Here is a 17,092-nt window from a genome sequence, read left to right on the forward strand (position 1 = left end):
TGTGGCCTTCAGTGAGGTGGAGCTCTGGGTGGGAGAGACGCGGGGAGTGTGGGATCCATGGTCCTGGGTTCGAGTCCAGCCGGACCTCTGACCAGTTCTCCCACTCTCTGAGCCTCCGATTCCACACCAAAAAAGTGGGGAGAGTCGTGAGGCTCTTAGCGAGGATTGTGTCTGTGTGGCTCACAGAGGGCACTCACTTCACGATCTCGTGGAAACCGCTCGTTGATGTGTCCGTGATGGGTGGGTCAATGGCCCACGTCAGAGGCCGTGTGCCTCCCGGCACCTGTCGCCCTCACCCTCGCACGTCCGCAGTCAGCAGGTCTGAGCTCAGACCGGACTCCGCGGTGGCAGTGGGGGTGGGGGTCCCAGTCCACCAGCCTCGGAGTGGAATCACGCCCATGGGGTTGCCTTCGGGGCCACACACACTGCACTGAGGCCTTAACGGGCTGCTGTTCTTTCTCTGGCATTTTCCAGGGTCAAGAGGGAAACACATCATCATCTTCGTACAAATGGCTCTCCCGCCAGCCGACGGAAGCAGCTTTGCACTGCCGAGAAATAGCAGTGATGGGAAGTCCAGTCCCGGGCCACAGGGCTGCAGCCTTCAGGGTGGGGACAGAGGCTCATGGAAGGGACCTTCCGGCAGCCTGGGGTGCCAGGACCCCTGGGCCCGGAGGGGCGGGAGCAGAGCTGGGAGGGATCGTTTTCACCCCGAGGGTGGTTTCCTGAGCAGTTGCTACAGACCGCACTCTCAGTTACTTTTAGAGAAGGTCACGGTGCAACCCCCAGTCCCTGTCCCCGGGAGAGTCACACACTGGCATCAGGTAAGGATCCATGAAGACAGGATGACAAGAAAACGCAAAGGCGCATGCAGGATGGGAGGAGGCCCGTCTCATAGAGGAGGGGCTGACATTCCAGAGTGAGCGCCTACTGCACGCCCCCCCCCCCTCACTGGCTAGCGATCCATCGTGGGGCAAAGTCCGGGCATGTGCACCCCCTGCCTTTACAGAGGCGAGAAGTCTGGGGAGAGTGGAAAGACGCTAGTCAACAACAGCAACACAGTAAGGCGGTTGGGCCGGCGGCTCTTGGGCTCACCTCGCGCCCAGGAGAGGCGCAGGCTGAGCAGGTCTGGAGGATTCGACTGGGGAAGGACCGGCAGCGGAGGGAGGGGCGTGTGCAGGCATTCAAGAGATGCTCTGTGCCGCTGGGCGGCAGCGGGTTGTGGCAAACGGGGCAAGAGGAGGCTGGTCCAGTCCTACGGGGTCCCCGGTGCCGGATCAGAGAGCTCAGGCCAGATACCGGTACCAACAAGGAACTTGCAGGGCCCCCAGAGTGACTTCATTGGCCCAGAGCAGTCCACCGAGCACCACAATCACTCGACCTTCCCCAGGAAAGGCCATAAAAATGACAACGGGAGGGAGCAGACGAGAATCAGGACACAAGAGCAGGGACATCTCTTCCTGAAGAGATGTCACCAGAGCAGCAGTGTGGTGGGGTTTCTGTTTGTAGTGGACAGATTGATGGAGAAGCCACGGCAACCGTCCATGAAAAGGAGCAGGAAAACACCCCCGCAGAGATCAGAGCACCCCCTGCCCCCTCGGAGCCCTGATCCCAGCAGAGCAGGGAGCACGGGGACCACCTCCGGGGTGACCTGGATGAATGGGCTCAGGGAAGGTCATCTGAAACTCCTTTCTGAGCAAAGCGGGGGGTTGGCAGGTCTGTGCGGCATCCCAGTGGGGTCCGCCCTGAACCGGCTTTGCAATCTGAATGCCGGCTCGGCCCAAGGTTCCTACAAAGCGGGAATCCTCAGAGTGTCTGGGTCCAGGTGTCGTTCAGCTCAGACGATGTTAGTGTTTATCAGACTTGCTCTAGGGGAGAACGGTAACCCCGCGGCTCCGTGATTCTGTGAGGTCACAGAGGGAAGCGGAGCAGGGCCCCACGGACGCTGGAAAAGATCTGCTTAAGCAGGTGCCCTCCAGCTAAGGCTTTCGGAAGCTGGCAACCCTGGGATTCTATTCGGGGGAGATTCCCAGATTGCGCCCTAGGAAAAAAGAAGAAGAAAAACATCAATAAAAATTCGCAGAGTGCTCGCACATTTGATTAAAAAACAAAAACCTCAAAAGATGGCCAAGTAGCAGAACAGCTATGGACGAATACCAAATTGTTCATCCAGATGATTGGGTTAGGAGGTTTTACAAGAAAAGGCTGGAAAGGGGGAAAGCTGGCTTTAACGGGAGAGGAAATGCTCACAGATGAAAAGAAAAATTTGTGCTGAGAAAATCCATGAGTTTTGTTTGTTTTTTTAATTTAAGTTTATTTGTTTATTTTGAGAGAGAGCACAAGCTGGGGAGACGCAGAGAGAAGGAGAGACAGAATCCCAACCAGGCTCCCCACTGTCAGCTCAGAGCCCAATGCAGGGCTCGAACTCACAAACCGCGAGATCATGACCTGAGCTGAGATCAAGAATTGGACACTTAACCATCTGAGCCCCCAGCTGCCTCCATGAGTTTTTAGATTCCAAAGAATCAACTGTGGGATAAAATAGACGAAGAAAAAAAAAAAGTAAGCACTTGGATACATTCTGAATAAATGCCAGAACTTCCCAAATTAGGAACCTGTCCAGAAATGGTTAGTGCCTCCCACCCACAAAGGCAGACTCCTGGGACAGGACACGAATCTTCATGGTGGTAAGATTTTAACAGCGACACCAAAACCAGTGAGAAAATGTCTTTAAAGATCAGAAAAGCATTTCTGTTCTATAATTCTATCCCAGAAAAACTATTACTCAAGTAGAAAACCAAAATGAAGCGATTTTCGTGCATGAGAAAACTCAGAAAATTAAATTTACTTTCTGTGGTCTCTTTTTGAAAAGTAACTTGGGGCGCCTGGGTGGCTCAGTCGGTTAATTGTCCAACTTCGGCTCAGGTCATGATCTCACTGTTGGTGAGTTCAAGCCCCACATCTGGCTCTGTGCTGACAGCTCGGAGCCTGGAGCCTGCTTTGGACTCTGTGTCTCCCCATCTCTCTGCCCCTCCCCCACTTGTGCTCTGTCTCTCTCCCTCAAAAATAAATGAATATTAAAAAAGTGTAAAAAGAAAAGTAATTGCAGCTATAAACATTGGTTTATATATACAATGGAATACTATTTGGCAACGAGAAAGAATGAAATACGGTCTTTGGCCGCAACATGGATGGAACTGGAGAGTGTTATGCTAAGTGAAATAAGTTATACAGAGAAAGACAGATACCATATGTTTTCACTCTTATGTGGATCCTGAGTAACTTAACAGAAGACCGTGGGGGAGGGGAAGGAAAAAACAAAGTTAGAGAGGGAGGGAGCCAAACCATAAAAGACTCTTAAAAACTGAGAATAAACTGAGGGTTGATGGGGGGCGGGAGGGAGGGGAAAGTTGGTGATGGGCATTGAGGAGGGCACCTGTTGGGATGAGCACTGGGTGTTGTATGGAAACCAATTTGACAATACATTTCATTAAAAAAAAATTAAAAAAAAAAGAGAGAAGTAATTGAATACACACCTAAACAAAAGGAATATGAATGAAAACCAGGAATCCAATAGGAAGGACATGGGATCAAGAATAATGATAAGGAAGAAAGAGGTAAATCTTTTAGCTAATTTTAAATTGACTTTTAGGTATCATACTTGAAAAATGAGAAGGTCATATTTTATTTATTCTATTTGTTGGTAATAATTGTATATATTTAAGATGTACCTGATGATTTGATATGCATGCACATAGTGAAATAATTACTACAGTCCAGCTGATTAATATATCATCTACCCACAGAGTTACTACTTTTTGTGATGAGTGTACCCGAAATCTACTCTTTTAGCAAATTTCGAGCATTCAATACAACACTGTTAACTAGAGTCCTCATGCCGTTCGTTACTTCCCTAGATGAATTCATCTTGCATAACCACAACTTTGTACCCTTTGACCAACATCTCCCCATTCATGTATTTGCTTCTGTAGCCATTCTGAACATCCATGGATGGATACTTGGGTTGTCTCCATGTTCTGGCTATTGGGAAGACGCTGCGCTCAACATGAACCTCTTTGAGGTGGTGTTTTTAACTCCTCAGGATAGAAACCCAGAAGAGGGATACTGATTGATATGGTTGCTGTGGTTTTAAGTTTTTGAGGAACCTCCATTCTGTGTTCCAGAGCAGCTGCACCAGTGTGCTTTCCCACCAACAGTGCACGAGGGTTCCCCTTTCTCCGCATCGTCGCCAGCACGTTTTTTTCTCATATTTTTGATAACAGCCATTCTAACAGATGTGGTTTTATTTGCATTTCTCTGATGAGTAGTGATGTTGAGCACCTTTCGCTACAGCTGTTGGCCAACTGTATGTCTTCTCCGGGAAAATGTCTATTCATGTCCTTTGCCCATTTTTTTTAAACCAGGTTGTTTAATTTCTGCTATTGAGTTTCAGGAGTTTCTTATATATTTTGGATATTAACCCCTTATTGGCTATGTGGTTTACAAGTATTTTCTTCCAATTCCTAGTTACCTTTTTATTATACTGATGGTTTCTTTTGCTGTGCACAAGCTTTTTAGTTTGATGTCATCTCACTTTATTTTTATTTTCGTTGCCATATCCAAAAAATTCATTGCCAAAATACAAAGACACAAAAAAATCCCCCCAAGCCCCCAAAATTCATTGCCAAGACCAGTGCCAAGGAACTTTTTGCCTATGTTTTCTTCTAGTGATTGTATGGTTTCAGATTTTATGTTTAAGACTTTAAACCACTTTGAGTTGATTTTTGTGTATGGCATAAGACAAAGGCCTAAATTTCATTCTTTTGCACGTGGTTGTCCAGTTTTCCCAGCACAATTTATTGAGGAGACTGTGCTTTTCCCTTTGGGCAATCTTGGAATCTTTGTCAAAAATTAGTTGACTATTTATGCTTGGACTTACTTCTGGGATCTATTGTGTTCCGTTGGTCTATGTGTCTGTTACTATGCCAATGCCATCCTGATTTGACTACCCTAGCTTGAGAATATAATTGAAACCAGAAATCGTGGTGTCTTTAACTCTGCTGCTTCTCAAGATTGCTTTGGCCATTTGGAGTGTTTTGTGGTTCCATATGAATTTTCAGATCGTCTTTCCTATGTCTGTGAAAAAATGCCATTGGAATTTTGATAGGGAGAGTATGGACCACTCTGGAGAGTATGGACATCCTAACAATATTAATTCCTCCAGTCCATTAATATGGATTATCTTTTTATTTATTTATGCATTCTATAATTTCTTTCATCATGCCTTACTGTTTTCAGTGTATAGAAATGTCCCCTTCTTGGTCATATTTATTCCTAAGTATTATACTCTTTTTGAAGCTATCATAAATGGGATGGTTTTCTTGATTTCAGACAGATCACTGTTAGTGTAAAGAAATACAACTGATTTGTATATGTTGAGTCTGTATTTTACAACTTTCCTGAATTTGTTTATTCATTTTAACATCTTTTGTGGAGTCTTTAGACTTTTCTATGTATATGATCAAAACAAATTCAACAATATATCAAAGATTATACACCATGACCAAGTGGGATCTGTCCCTGGGATGCAAAGTTAGCTTACATATAGAAATCAATTGGGGTGATACACCACGTTAACAGAATGAAGGATAAAAACCACATGACCCTTTCACTAAGGGAGAAAACGTATCTGACAGAATTCAGCATTCATTCTTGATAAAGACTCTCAGCAAAATAAGTGTCAAAGAAAGTTTCCTCAACATAATAAGAACATTTATGAAGAGCTTATGTTAGCATCATAATCACTGGGGAATTGGGAAAATCTTTCTCAAAGATCTGGAAAAGGGTGTCCACTCTCACCATTTGTATTCAGCATAGTACTAAAGGATTAGTGATAGCAATCAGACAAGAAAAAGAAATAAAAGTCCTGTAAATTAGAAATGAAGAAGTGAATAATCTCTGTTTGCAGATGATGGGATCCTTTACTGAGAACACAAGCATTGAAATATTCAAATATATGTGGCTGTATTGAGAACCCATCCAAAGAGGGAGAACAGCAGAGACAGTAGGAGTGAGCTGAGGCTCTGATTTTCTTCAACAGAAGGATAGAATGATTTTGTACAACTTTTAGCAACATATTGGCTAAACACACGTGCAAAAAAAGTAATGGTTTTGGACTGGCTCTTAGTCAATTGGATGTCCACATTAAAAAAAATTCAAGAACTACTTTACATCATATTCAAAAATTAATTCTAGTTAGATTGCAGATATAAAGCTTAGAGTTAAAAATAGAGGGGCGCCTGGGTGACTCAGTCGGTTAGGCGTCTGACTCTTGACCTTGGCTCAGGTCATGATCTCATGGTTCATGGGATGAAGCCCTGTGTCAGGCTCTGAGCTGACAGCGTGGAGCCTGCTTGAGATTCTCTCTCTCTCTCTCTCTCTCTCTCTCTCTCTCTCCTCCCCTGCTCTCTCTTTCCCCCTCAAAATAAATGGATAAACTTAAAAAAAAGCTTTTTATTAAAAAATAAAGTTAAAAATATAAATCTTTTACAAGAAGCATAGGAAAATATCCTCATAAACTTTGAGTAGGCAGAGTTAAGAGTAATCATTTTGGTAGTATAAAGAATATTTAAAGAGGCATATTTAAAACAAAATGAAACTGACTGAAAATATTCAAAGGGATGAATGTATTCAGGTAAATGCATATAGTTTTAAAATATAAAGCAGGTGTGTTAATATTAATGCTGCACAATGGAAAACTGAAGCCAAAGGCCATAAAACACTAGCTTATTAGTCATGGTTTAGTTTTTTGTTAAAAATAGGAAAGTGAAAAATGTCGTGGACATTTAACTCAATAAGTTGGCAGGATAAACGTTAGTCACTTACACCCCTCCAAACAAAACAAAACAAAATCTGGAAGACAAAATTACAAAGTTAAAAGCAGGAATTAATAAAATATTTATGAAAAGTTAAAAAAAAACAAAACCAAAAGATGTTTGCTTGTAAACATGGAAGAAATAGACAAAACTTTGGCTAGTAAAACATAGAAGGTAATCACAAATGGAAATGTTACAAATAAAATATCTCATAGCTACAGCAGAGTTTAAAAATATAAGGGAATACTGACTTAGAGCCAATTTTGTGCCTGTAAATTTAATATCTATGATGAAATGGAAATTTTATAGAAAACTATAAAATACCAAAATTTACTAGAGGAGATAAACATTCCAGAAAGATCTATATCTATTTCATACATTGAGACATTACTCAGAAATCTTTCCATTACTTTTCTCTATCATCCCAACTTCCATCAAGGCACCAGGAAGGGGGATTTTGAAGCAAGTTTCCCAAGACCTTAAGGGAAGAAACAGGCACTTCCCAATACAGGAAAATATGGGAAAACTTCCCACTTCTTTTTGTAAAACTGAAATGCTCTTGACACAAAGAATGGACAAAGACTCTACAAAGAATAAAATTATAGGTTAATTACTGTTGTGAAAACAGATGCAAAAGTCCTAAGTAAAATATGGTAAATTGAATTTACCAGACATTAAAAAAAATAGCACATATGGCTAGGTAGTATTTACCCCAAGTTTATTTCAAGAATGCACTGGCTTTAGGGGCTCCTGGGTGGCACAGTCGGTTAAGCGTCCGACTTCAGTCAGGTCACGATCTTGCGGTCCGTGAGTTTGAGCCCTGCGTCGGGCTCTGGGCTGATGGCTCAGAGCCTGGAGCCTGTTTCCAATTCTGTGTCTCCCTCTCTCTCTGCCCCTCGCCCGTTCATGCTCTGTCTCTCTCTGTCCCAAAAATAAATAAACGTTGAAAAAAAAATTAAAAAAAAAAAGAATGCACTGGTTTTTATAACATTAGAAAAAAATCCATTAAAGTAATTTATCGTTATTAAGAAATGTAGGGGTGCCTGGGTGGCTCAGTCGGTTAAGCGACCGACTCTTGACTTTGGCTCAGTCATGATCTCATGGTTCGTGGGATCAAGTCCCATGTCGGGCTCTGCGCTGGCATCTCAGAGCTTGCTTGGGATTCTCTCTCCTTCTCTTTGCCCCTCTCCTGCTTGTGCTCTCTAAATAAATAAATAAATAAATAAACATCAAACAAAAGAAATTTAAAAAGAGGGGCACTTGGGCGGCTCAGTTGATTGAGTGTCCGACTCTTGGTTTCCACTCAGGTCATGATCTCATGGTTCATGGGTTCCAGCCATGCATGCAAGGACCTGCTTGCGATTCTCTCTCCCTCTGTCTGCCCCTCTCCACACCTCACAAATACACAAATAAAACTTGAAGAAAAATTGGAAAGAAAAATACATAGACAGTTCACAAAGAAAAGATATTTAATACAATTGCAACACTCTAATATTTAAAACCAGCTCACTAACCAATACATAAGAACACCAACACCCTAATGTGTTAGCAGATTGGGAATAAAAGTGAAAACACTGAATCCATAAACACATATTTATCTAATGATCCAAATACTGCATCCCTGGTAAAACTATACATCAGTTAGTTCCCTTTGGAGACAGGAGTGGGATAAGAATTTTCCTTTCAACACTGTCCTGAGGGTTGGGGAGGGGGCGTGGGTAGGGCCGGGAAGATGAGTTCTCTAAACTGGAGAGGAGGAACTCAAGTGGTCGTCATGTGCAGAGTCCATAAGTGTTTACACAGAACAGGTCACTGATACAATGGACAGAACAGACTCAGAGAAGTGGTAAGAAAAGTCATCAAGATGGTGAGACTATGCATAAGTCACTCATCATAACCTCACTAAGCAATTGGTGTGATGGTCAATTTGTGTGTCCCCTTGATGAGGCTCAGGGAGGCCCAGATGGCTGGTGAACATTATTTCTGGGTGTGTGTTTAATGCGTTTCCAGAAGAGGTCAGCATCTGAAGCGAGTAGAGAAGGTTCGCCTTCCCCAGTGCCGGCTACCATCACCCAAGCCTCGGAGGGCTGGCCAACCAACAGGTGGAGGGGGGTCGAACTCTCTCTTTGTCTCTGCAGTGGGGACATCAATATCCTCCTTCAGACCACGACTGAGTCGTACCATGACTGTCCTGTTCTCTAGCTGGTGGACCCCAGGGGCTGGATCCTAGGGGCTTCCACAACCACCACATGGGCCAGCTCCTATACTAAATCTCCTGTACTTGTCTCCATGTAGAACTCTGGCTAATACAATCAGACACTGCCACAATCATGAAGCAATAAAAACTATGTTACTTAGTAATCAACATACCAACATTAACAAGGTGTTCTTTTTCAGGAAAATAATAAACTTCCGTTGAAGAACTTAAGAGAGGACTTAAATTCTAGATGTGCACTGTGATTTTAGGTGGTCGATCTCAACGTCTTAAAGATGACAGTTGTCCCCAAATAGAAGGTATCGATTCAGTGATGTCCAATCACTCTTGTAACAAAACTATTTTTTTTTAAGATTAAAAAAAATTTTTTTTTACATTTATTTATTTTTGATAGGCGGAGAGAGACCGAGCACAAGTGGGGGAGGGGCATAGAGAGAGGGAGACACAGAGTCTGAAACAGGCTCCAGGCTCCGAGCTGTCAGCACAGAGCCCGACGCGGGGCTCAAACCCACGGACCGTGAGATCATGACCTGAGCCGAAGTCGGACACTTAACCGACTGAACCACCCTGGCGCCCCTTTAACAAAACTATTCACGTCAGAGGACAAGTTCGTCCTAAAATCTGAACCGAAAGTAACTGACTAAAAATATCTAGGCAATATTAAGACATAAAAAGAAGAGGGGGACTTATCGTACGATAATCAATATTTGCTAGAAAAGCTATAGTAAGTCAGCAGCGTGGTGTTGGTGCAGAGTGAACACGTGGACCAGTGGTCTCGTCTCAGAGCCACTCTTGGAAGGAAACACGGCATTCGACGAGTGTCGTACGACTGATTGGCTTTCCATATGGAAAACAAAGAAATTCCTGTGGCAGGAAAAGCCGCTGTGCAATACCGTGAATAAATAGCCTTTATCGGCCCGTGTGTTTTGTGGACGTCGCTGCAGGGGTGGACGTGCTGCTGGGGGAGAGCTCACCCAGACCCAGCCGAGGACCTCACCCCGCACAGGGCAAATGCACCCTGTTCCCTTCCTAGCGGATTCCGACTCTGGAATGCACCTGCTCTGAGGGTTCAGGTAGGGCACCGGGGACCTGTGTGAGGGCTCGAACACTGGTGGCTCGAAGGCCCATTCTCCGTGCCGTGCATCCGGGGACAAAGAGTGGGACCAGCTTGCTTGTTTTCTGTTTTGAAAAACGAGCCTGCCGAAAGCCCTCCGTTTGCAAGATGGCAGAGAACCAGCACTGGGGTTGGGTTTCCCTGCAAGAAAGATGCAAGGTGCATTTCAGACTTAACCAGGAGGAGGAGGAGGGCTGAAGGACCCGGTGACTCTCCCCGCCCCACTCCTGCACACCCAGGCTGAGGAGGGAAGCTCGGTGCCCAGAGGGAGAGGTGGCCCGGCAGCCTCCTCCCCCCTGCTCCCTAGGAGGCTGCCACTGGCAGCCGCCGCCTCCGTGGGTCCCTCCAGCTAAGGCCAGATTTAGCACATGCGTCAAAGCTTCTTCGTGGGAGCCCCCATCTGCAGGGGTGAGACGACGCCCCCAGAGGGACATGTTGGGGCTGCACCTGGGCCGCCACTTTCTCCAGGGATATTCTCCCAGAAAAGGAGAAGCCACAGTCTTGGACGGGAACCAAGCAGGTGGAGAGAGCCTGCCAGTGACAGTCCCATCCTGCACGGCCCCCGCACCTCCATCAGCTCTGGGGCAGCGCTCTCCTGTCTCCCACCTGCTGCCCTAGCCACACTCCCCTTCCCTCCTCCCTCAGCAGCCTGGGTCCTTCATTCCTGACACTGGGGTCTGGGCTCGGACTGGACCACCAGGACGAAATGGCAGGGGGCCCGTGAGGCCTACTTGTGGATGTCCTCTGGCTCCTGAGGGACATGACGTATCTAACGCGCCCTCTTTCAGACCACGGAGCTGCAAAGGACAGATCAAACCCCCAGAGACTCCCTGGAGGAGGCACACTCCTGGTGGGAGAGTCTTCATCGGTGGGGACAGAGGATGTCGTGGAGGAGGGCCCCATCCTTTTGAAAAAAAAAAAAAATGCCCGCATGGAAGCAAAAAGTGGCCCAGGGCATCGGCTGTCTGCCCAGAAGAGCAGTCCCCATAATGGGGGGTCCGGTCCCGCACCATCTCCCGTGGCAGCGAGGGGCAGGGACCCCCGTGGACGGAGCCCATCACTCGTCCCTGCAAACAGCCCGGCTCTGAGACAGCGCTTCATTACTGTTCCCGCCGGTGACGCTCTGTTCCGCCGTCGGCTTCGCGGGGAGGCGCACGGCCAGGATCACACTGAGCTCAGCTCCCAGGACGCAGGATATTAAATCCATCAAACTAAATTAAAAGCTTTGGCCATCTCTTGAACTCAGGGTTGAGAGGCAGCCCTTTTCTTCTTATTCCAACTGCTTCCCGGGAGGACGCCCAGCCTGCGGGGATCTGCAAGGGCTCCGTGTTTGAATTATTTAAAGACGGACCAGGGCCGGGGTACAGGAAGTCACGGAAACGCTGTGACAGCTTCCCTGCAGAGCCCTGGGGACGCCCCGCTGGTGGGGACAGCGGAGAGTGTGCGTGGAGGATGGCGGATGGACTCGCCTGGCCCGTGTCGTGTCGGGGGCCCAGCTCAGGAGACCACAGTCAGCAGCAAAGGGGCTTCTGTCTCTTGCCCCCAGGACTCAGGCAGCCCTTCCCCTGGGGCCCAGGGGCAGCCCGGCTCTGGTCAGGGCTGTGGGTTCCCCTCCTAGCCCCACTCCTTGGAGCTGGGTGACACTGGGGAAGCAGGTTCGACTCTCTGAGGACGTCCCCCACCGCGAGTGACCCTGCACTGCTCAAGGCTCTGTTCCTGCTCCTTTCACCCCAAGCACGAAAGCAGAGGGACTGCTGTGTCCTTCACCCCGAGCATTACAGCAGGAGAAGAAACAGACCACATGCCCACTGTCTGGGAAACTGCAACCCAGTAACAGACCCATTGCAACGGCGGGGCTCCACCAAAGGTCACAATCAGGGTGTGCAGTGGAAAGTGCAGTGAGGTCACTTGGTGGGGCTGCTTGGACGAGGGGAGCTGAGGCCCGTGGGACAAGGAGCTGACTGGGCCTCGAGCTGGAGGAATTGCGTCCCGGACCCCGAGGTGAGCCTCAGCCACGGGTCAGGGGAGAGAGGGCCGGCCAGGTAGCTGGCGCTCAGGGAAGGAGGGCAGGGGTCAGGAGAGAAGGGCTGGAGGTACTCAGGGTGGACCCCGTGGGCCTCGGATGGCTTGTTGCAGAGTCACTGCAAAGCCAGAAGCGGGCTTCCAGGCGGTGGTGACAGGACCCAGTCTGCCCTGTAATGGGTCCCTTGGCTGCGACAGCCACAGGCGACCGTCAGCCTTCACCCATGCAGTCAGCACCACCAGCAGGTGTGCAGGCGGGTCCTCCCTCGCTCTCACACCTGTTTGGTCAACTTCCTGGAAGGCCATCGCTAACCACCTCCGTTGAAACTGAAGCACCTCGTTGCACGATGATAAAGAGGTCAGCGCCCCAGAGGTCGTAACAGTCCTTGACGTGTGCGCCCCTAACAGCAGAGGGTCACGCTACGAGAGGCAAGACCCGCAAGAAGGAACAGAGCTGTGCACTATTAGAGCTGGAAGCTTCAGCGCCAGGAATGGGAGGGTCCAGCAGGTGAGCTCAACGGCACCACCAACTGGGTGTAGTCGGCATGTGTAGACCTCTTCAGCAGCAGCGGAACACATGTCCTTCTCAGGCTCTTACGGAGCTTCCGCCGAGATAAACCACTCCGGGCCACGGAAGACACCTCCACAACTGTTTACAGATAAGAATCAAATGTCTGCGTCCAGACAACAATGTAGTGAAATGAGAAATTAAGATCAGAAGGACAGTGAGAAAATTCCAAAAGCACTTAGAGATTAAACAACACGCTTCTAAATGACTCTTGAGTCAAAGAAGATTTCTCAAGAGAAATTTAAAACTGTTTTCAATTAGGAGCCGGTGGCTCAGTCGGTTAAGCCTCGGACTCCGGCTCAGGTCATGGTCTCACGGTTCATGGGTTCGAGCCCCACATCAGGTTCTGCACTGACAGTTTGGAGCCTGCCCGGGATTCTCTTTCTCCTTCTCTCTCTGCTCCTCCCCCACTTCTCTCTAAATAAATAAAGAAAAGAAAAAAAAGAAATACCAAAACACTGATTCTTGCAGATCAATTGATACACCTTTAGCCAGACTAAGAGAAAAAGGATGATTACAAATATAAGAAATGGAAGAGGGGACATCAAAATACGTCCTGTGAATGTTAAAAGGCTAAGGAGGAAATACAGTGAGCCCTGCACAAATACTGGATGGTCCGGATGAAACGGACCAGTTCCTCGAGAGACACAAGCTGCCCAAACTCACACAGGAAGAAATGGATGGATCTGAATAGGCCTCTAGTGACCAGAAAATCGAATCAATAATTAACAGCCTTCCAAAGCAAAAAGCTCCAGGCCCAGGCGGGTTCACTGGTGAATTCTGCCGAATATCCCGGGCGGGCCCGCGCTAGATGAAAACCAGAACCAGACAAAGACACTGCAGAAACAGAAACTATAGCCCAGTGCGTCTCATAGACACAGATGCAAAAATCCTCAGCCAACTATTAGCAAGTCAAGTCCAACACCATACAAAGGGATTCCTACATCGCGTCAAGTGGGATTTCCCTGAGGCTCGCGAGGCTGGCTCCACACTCGCTCAGTGCGCACCCAGGGTTACTGATTGCAGCAGATGTCCCACTCCCGGGCGGCGCCTACAGGGAGGGTGTGTGCACACGCACATGTGTGTGTACCGGGAGTATATGGGAAATGTCTCTACTTTCTTTAAAAAATTTTTTTTTTTTAATTTTTTTTCTCAACGTTTATTTATTTTTGGGACAGAGAGAGACAGAGCATGAACGGGGGAGGGGCAGAGAGAGAGGGAGACACAGAATCGGAAACAGGCTCCAGGCTCCGAGCCATCAGCCCAGAGCCCGACGCGGGGCTCGAACTCACGGACCGCGAGATCGTGACCTGGCTGAAGTCGGACGCTTAACCGACTGCGCCACCCAGGCGCCCCTAAAAATTTTTTTAATATGAAATGTGTTGTCAAATTGGTTTCAATACAACACCCAGTGCTCATCTCAACAGATGCCCTCCTCAATGCCCGTCACCCACCCTCCCCTCCCTCCGGCCCCCCATCAACCCTCAGTTTATTCTCAGTTTTTGAGTCTCTTATGATTTGGCTCCCTTGCTCTCTAACTTTGTTTTCTCCTTCTCCTCCCCCATGGTCTTCGGTAAGTTTCTCAGGATCCACATAAGAGTGAAAACATATGGTATCTGTCTTTCTCTGTATGAGTTATTTCACGTAGCATAACACTCTCCAGTTTTTTAATGTTTTATTTATTTGTTTATTTATTTTTGAGAAAGAAAGAGAGAGAGAGAGAGAGAGAGACAGAGCTTGAGCAGGGGAGGGGCAGAGAGAGAGGGAGGCACAGAATCTGAAGCAGGCTCCAGGCTCTGAGCTGTCAGCCCAGAGCCCGACGCCGGACTCGAACCCACGAGCTGTGAGATCATGACCTGAGCTGAAGTCAGATGCTCAACCTACTGAGCTACCCAGGCTCCCCAAGGAAATGTCTTTACTTTCCGCTCAGTTTTGCTGTGAAGCTAAAACTGGTCTGAAACTTGAAGTCCTTTTAAAGGGAAGAACACCCCCACCCCCGCCCCCAAGCCCCTTCTCTTCCTTCCCTGCTCACCGTGACGCTCACCGCCTCTTGCCCTGCCCGCGCGTATGTGTCCGTCTGTCATTTGCTTCCATCACTGCAGTCCGTACGTGTCCTTCGGTCACGGAGAGCTTCCCTGTTTGCTCACGTCCGTATCACCGGTGCCTGGAACGGTGTTCGGCACGTGGTAGGCACTGGGTACGTGCCGAGCGCCCGGAAGGGTGGATGGACAGAGGGCTCAGTGTTTTCCACACCCACACGCGGGATGAGGGTTGGGAACCCGCGTTTCCTGAACGCAGCCTGCCGTGTGTGCCTACCCTCCCGTGCAGGCCTGAGGGTCAGGTGAGCTCACCGTGTGAAGGGTCCGCCTGGTGATGTGAAATCGGTAGGCCGCCCTGCTCCATCCCGGGGGGCCTGAGCCAGGAGGCTGTGCTGGGGTCCAGGTGGGCATTCTGGGCCCAGCCCCCAAACAGGGATCAAAGGGGTACAATCAGCCACCCGGGTAGGTTTCTTCTTTTCTTAGCGTGCGTCTCCATGTCTGCCGTCACAGGCGCAGCTGGGGAGGGCGGCTAAGTGGTAGGGGGTCTAAACCGGAGGCTAAGGGAGAGGAAGGGTCTTCTCTGAGGCCAAAGCCTCCAGCATGTACCGCCATCGTGCTCCTGACCCGCCTGGCCCTGCCATGCCCAGCGCTCCCTGCTGTCCACACCTGGACAGAGTCCTGTCCTGTCTTGGAGCCCGTGTGACGGAATCGGGGTGCATGTGGGCACCCCGCACCGACCGGGGTCACCCTCAGCCCCAGACCCCCAATTCTGGGCTCTCCTATCAGTGTCTCTTGTCTCCTCCTTCCAATCTGACCTGGGCCTTGGTGCGGGGCCCGCGTCCCTCTTCCAAGGGCCTCCCTCTGACCTTTCATCCTGGCCTCTGCTCCCAGGCCCGACCCACGGCCCTGCAGGGTGCTTGTACCAGGAAAGGCTGTGCTCGGCCGTGACAAGGCTGCGCACCCCTGACCTGGCCCCTAGGTCGCATCTTCCCCTGGCTCTGCTTTTGGCGGGAGTCCGTGTGACCGCCCTCCTGTCTTCAGCCACATGGGCCGTTAATCAAAAGCAGGCCAGGCTCCCCCCTATTTTCCTCCCGTGATGTCTCCCGACGAGCAGCGCCAGCCTCCTGGGACCGGCTCAGCCGGGCCCCAGCCCAGAGGGAGGCTGATCCAGGAGTCACTCGCGTCCTCAGACTCCTCTAGGTGGTGGGACGTGGACATAGCCTCCCCCCTCTCCCCGATCCCTGAGTCCCCACCAGCACAGACTGCACACAGCGCCAGCTTTCCTATGGCATCCTGGTGCCCGGTGTGGCCGCCTTCTCCAGGGAGCCCTCCTCGCCTGCCCTGCCCTCCAGATGAGCTCTCAGCCCTTCCGGGAAAACTCGACCCTGCCCGAGGGGTTCGGGCCAATGAGTGTCCTCATTGGAACAATTGGAAACAACCTCTCGGATACCCGCCGGCCCGCGGCCACACGGGTCCTGCGCGCTCTGCCCTCCGTGGAAGCCGTGATCTCGAAGGAGCCCCTCACAAGAAACCGGTGGGTTTCCCTCTTCCCTCGATGGCCAGAGCCACACAGTCCAACATCCCTCAAGAACAGGAAGGAGCATACACCAGGATGCACAAAGGACTGCCTCCAGGGGGCAGAGACAGCACTGGGTGCTGAGACAGGGAATTTTGTCCTCACCAGTGACCTTGAGCGAGGGAACCAGCTTCTCGAGGGGTGGGGTCTGAGCTGGGCCCTCCCCATGGCACAGCATCTGTGATTCACTGGGAGGCTCTTTGCTGGTTTACCTCTGGGCTGGACATTGGACGTAGGGACCCCTCCCTGCCCTCGGGGGATGGCCAGGAGCCTCGGGGGACAGAGGGACCCCTGGTCCACACCCGGCCCTTCCCTCCTGTAGATGCTTTTCCCAGGCTTTCCGGTCCTGGCAGCAGGGGGAACAGCACCTGGGTCATCCCAGCCCGAGAGGCAGCCAGGCCCTGGGCCGGGAGCCTCTGTGCTCAAAGCCCTGCTCTGCCATTTCCAAGCCTGTAATGGCGCAGCTGTCTTAAAAACCCCGATCGCCCCGTTTTCTCTCGTGTATAAAATCAGGACGATTCTAATTCCGTGTAGAACCACTGGACATTCAAGATAATGCCTCGTGCGTATTAGATGCCCCCTAAACAGCCATTGTAACAAGAGCAGACATTATTATTATTGTTTGTTGGACACTTGCTGGCTGATTTTTATTCCAAGAAATGTGAACTGCTAACTATTTTTACATT

This window comes from Prionailurus viverrinus, chromosome B4 (assembly GCF_022837055.1).
Source record: "Prionailurus viverrinus isolate Anna chromosome B4, UM_Priviv_1.0, whole genome shotgun sequence".
Classification (NCBI taxonomy): Eukaryota; Metazoa; Chordata; class Mammalia; order Carnivora; family Felidae; genus Prionailurus; species Prionailurus viverrinus.